Raw genomic sequence first — 4,434 nt, forward strand, 5'->3', positions numbered from 1 at the left:
CAGAAAAAGGAAAGGAAACTTAGCTTAGAACCATGCAGCGCTACAGGAGACGGCAGCACTGCAGAGGTGAGGACCGGCACCTGTTTGAAAGAGACAAATGCACACAAACACACACAACAACGAACGAGAAACAAACACAGAGAGAGGAAAAAGTGGTTATACAGAACTTGAGGACATTACCTACATGTAACTATCTAAATAATTATAAGTTTGTTGTGTTTTCTTTAACAATGTCAGAAGGAGGGAGGCACTGAGGCACCGTCTTCCGCCCCCCGACGCTCCTGCTGTGCCTCCTCCTTCTGACAGGAACTGCCTACAGAACAAGCATGAATGATGCCTGAGTGGACACACACAACTCACAAGTTCCTGGCTCTGTCAGCTCCTCTGCAGAGGGTTTCCCTAAGAAGGTGGACCTAGCAGGGTCACCGGGGTACGGGGAGCTGTGCCTCACGGCCCTCACTTCGTCGGAGAAACCCTCATGCAGAGTTCAGAAACTTCTGTGTTGAGTATGTCGCTGTGAGCCTCCACCATTTACTGGTGGGTGCAGCCTGAACTGTCTAGAGACAGACCAGACCAGCTGCACAACACAGACACTTCAAACCTGAGGACAAATCTAGGAGAACAGAAAAAGGAAAGGAAACTTAGCTTAGAACCATGCAGCGCTACAGGAGACGGCAGCACTGCAGAGGTGAGGACCGGCACCTGTTTGAAGAGACAAATACACACAAACACACACAACAACAGACGAGAAACAAACACAGAGAGAGGAAAAAGTGGTTATACAGAACTGGAGGACATTACCTACATGTAAATATATAAATAATTATGAATGTACAAGAACAAGAGAAATAAGAAAGAAAACTTTGCTTCAAACCATGCAGGGCAGCTGTCTACAGGTGAGCTTGTGTGATTCTTATTCTGTCAGTGAACAACCTAAAAACAGAAAAAAAGAAAGAAAACTTACCTTAGAAATCTGTAAGGTTGTTTCCTCTGAGACATGTTGGAATCTGTAAACAGCTACTCCAAAAAGGATCCAGGTGTTTCAAAATACCTCTTTGGTGAACGTTTCAATTCTGCTAACATAAATGCTGCAATTAATTAACTAAAAGTCATTGCTCTTCACCCCTATTTATAGACTTTTGTGGATCAACGGATTAAAGCATCATAGGACCAAGTTTGTTGTAAGATTCTAAATATATGTGACGTCATCATCCTGTAAGCCGAATAGGGCTTTTGACCTTGATGTCACAGGAGGCGGGCCACGCCCCCCGCCGCCATGACAGTAGGCCAGACAAAGGATACAGCTTCAGCTATGGTTCGTACGTGTTTTGTAGTTGGTTGCAAGGTTAGATCTCACCATCGTGAAGTCAAGAACCTGGATAATGGGTTATCTTTTCATCGTTTTCCATCCTGGCGGCAACGTGTATCCGATATCACCAAACAAAGACGCCAGGCATGGATTGCAGCGGTGAGACGAGCAGATATCGAGTTCCGTGCAATCCCCAGCTTTTTGTTGATTTGCTCGCGGCATTTTCTCTCCGGTGAGTTCTAAATTAATTCATATCACTATCCGGTTGTTCAGTCTGACGTCACTAGCCGTGTCTGGACCTAAACTCCGCTGCAGGTCCATATATCAAACGATCACTATGGCATTACTGAGAGTTGAAAAACTGTCTAAAGTCTTTCATCTTTAATAAAATGATCAGCGTTCTGCTCTACCAGGTGTAACAATTGAGTTTAACATCCAGGCATCCATGAAAACGGAATTTATGACATTTAACGGAGTTAGAAGTTAGCAGGGAGTGAATTTATAGAGTATGTAAATAAACTGTGATCATCACCATAGCCAGTGGCGTGTCTAGAAAATTTTTGTTGGGGGGGCCAGGTAGGGGCACAGATTTGGAGAAGGGTGGCAGATTTAATTGGCAGATAATGTTTTAAAAAAAAATTCTACCAACCCTTAACCATAATTCAATAATCCTATAAACCTAATAACCAAATGCACTTTTAACTCTTATTAGAATGAGATTTTAACCACTACGGTGCAAAGTTTTTAGATACTGCGTTGATAAAGTACAAGAGATACAATCAGTGCTTTGTCAGTGTTTACTCAGCATTCAAGGACAGCAATATTTGCATAGTATTTTTACTGACATATACTGCACATATGTTTTGGGCAAAAACATTTTTGAATATTAAAATACGAACATTTGTAGCAAACAATTGACAAATTAGCCAATGCCAATGCAAAACTTTCTCTGCCTGTTAAAAAAAGAAGATAATCTTCTCACAAACTGGTGTTTGATTTTGAAACAGGAAAAAAGTGGAGAAACAACTGAAAAGACTAACATTTGAATAAAACCTGAAAGCAAGTAAATACTTTCTATGCTGCCTTATGGTAAACTTTGGTAATATTGATAAAGAACAACACTGGCTGATGATGAAATCCAGTCAGCTGGCATGGTGACACTGCCAGTATTAACCTGCAGGGCTGGACTGGGACAGAAAATCGGGCATTTTGACTACAGACCGACCCACCAGGTATTAAAGCCATAAAGCCTTTGAATGAAAACAAACCCTGTTGTGACAGTGATGTACAGTCTTTTTGGTATATGTATGATTTCTATACATTTTACGTCAGATAAAAACTTTGGTTGTAAGATTTAGATAATTATTTAATAAAAGCTAGATATTTTAAATGAGAATAGGAAAGAAAAGTATTTCTTTGTGCCCCCTTTCCCTGTTAATGCCCTACCTGGCCCCCTGGCAAAACTTTGCTAGACCCGCCCCTGCACAGTTACCAGCTGTCAGCTACATAAAAAAGGATCCTGGTGGGTGGTCTTCACGTTTCCCTCTCACCAGATATCCAAACCGACATCATGACCAGCAGCTTTACAGCTGTGGCTCCAGCAAACATCAGCTGATACTAGAAATTAATATTAAATAAATTCTAACAACAGCTGATCAAGCTTAAACGTGCTGCTGTTGTTTAGCGCGACATCTGCTGGTTTCGTCTTTCTGGCGCAAAGTGGGCGATAAACAAACAAGAGAGAAAAGCCGATCAGCTGATCATCGATCAGTTTCATGATTGAAGTAGCAACAGGAGAGGGAGGATGAGAGAAGAGGCAGCTGTGCAGCGTAAAGACAGAATAAATCCAGCTTTGTGTCTTTTTCCATTCTAGCTGAAGTTCGGGACAAACTGCGTCTCTTCTCAGCTCAATACCAAACGTGTAATATTTTCTCTGATTGAGGGACCATTCCATTTTTTTAAGGAGCCGTTGGCAACTCTACTAACTAACCTTATGAATAAAATAAAGTTCACTATCAGTAACATCATAGCAACCGAACAGCTGTATAAAAACTCCAAGCTGGCTAGAACGCAGTATGAGTTATTGCAACTGACAGTAAAAAGTCAGCACAACGAAAATAAACTCCACCTAAACTTAGTTCATATCTGACCCAGAGAGACTGCAGGTCATAACTTCTTACCTGAAGTTCAGTTCACCTGACACTCGGACTGGCGGCTGCCTCGGGGCTCTCCTCCTGCCTCCCCTTCCCTCATCCACCTGCTGCCTCTGTGGAAGCCCCGCCATAGCCACCACCAAACAACGGAGTTATTTCTACACATCGACCTGCATCTGGCCAATCCACCACCTCTCATTGTTCATGCCGTTACAAAAAAAATAAAAAATAAGTCAAATAAGCCCGATGGCCAGTCCAGCGATGTTAACCTGCAACCAAATCTGCAGCTCCATACAGCAATGTTACGACTTAGATTACATCTTATAACTCATAACTCTTATGTTAGCTGCCCTCTGTAGCATACTGTCTGAAATATTCCACGGCTGCAATAATTCTTTAAGTGTTATTTTTTCCTTGGTATTCTAATTTCGCCGAAGTTTACTAAACTCAACAAACTTAATATTACTTACCGGGACATTTATTCTGTCCTCATTTTCTTTCACCGAAAAATTGTTTCCTGCGGTGCCGTCTTTCGTGCTTGGCTCTCCTACCTTTGCTAACGTGATGCACATAGCGCAGAAGCCGATGCTGCATTCACTTACACTCGGATATCTGAGCTTCACCGTGAAAACATAATCGGACATTTGATATTTGATTGAATTTTATTGTTTTGCCTTTGGGGTGGCACCTGGGGTGGCCAGTCTGGTTGGGGGGTGGCCTGTGCCCCCCCCAGGCCACCCCGCTGGACACGCCATTGACCATAGCCAAAGAAAGCTCGTTTATGACCAGCATCATGTAAATAAGCGCTCTGTAGAACCATCGCTCCATCCTCCAATCCAGCAGGTGGCGTCAGCGTGCCCGCAGGGTGAACGTCAGCCACAAACGAAGCCGAAGAAAACGTTAGCGTCATTTCCTGGTTGCTGTGCGACAAGCAACTGTAAAACTCGAAGCTCTGAACGCGGTCCTCTGTCA

At 42.9% G+C, this 4,434-nt stretch overlaps 1 long non-coding RNA gene across 1 annotated transcript; it reads right to left on the reverse strand.

Annotated features, from left to right (window-relative positions):
• Positions 1-614: 614 nt before the first annotated feature.
• Positions 615-1,120, reverse strand: LOC146696257 (uncharacterized). Its single transcript, XR_014923082.1, has 2 exons — positions 965-1,120; positions 615-702 (listed from the first exon to the last, which is right to left on the reverse strand). It is a non-coding gene; the product is annotated as an uncharacterized LOC146696257 (long non-coding RNA).
• Between the last annotated feature and the right edge of the window lie 3,314 nt (positions 1,121-4,434).

The sequence above is a fragment of the Copadichromis virginalis genome, linkage group LG12, assembly GCF_057382275.1.
Source record: "Copadichromis virginalis isolate Kocher_CV1m ecotype Utaka linkage group LG12, C_Virginalis_male_GT1.1, whole genome shotgun sequence".
In the NCBI taxonomy this organism is placed as follows: domain Eukaryota; kingdom Metazoa; phylum Chordata; class Actinopteri; order Cichliformes; family Cichlidae; genus Copadichromis; species Copadichromis virginalis.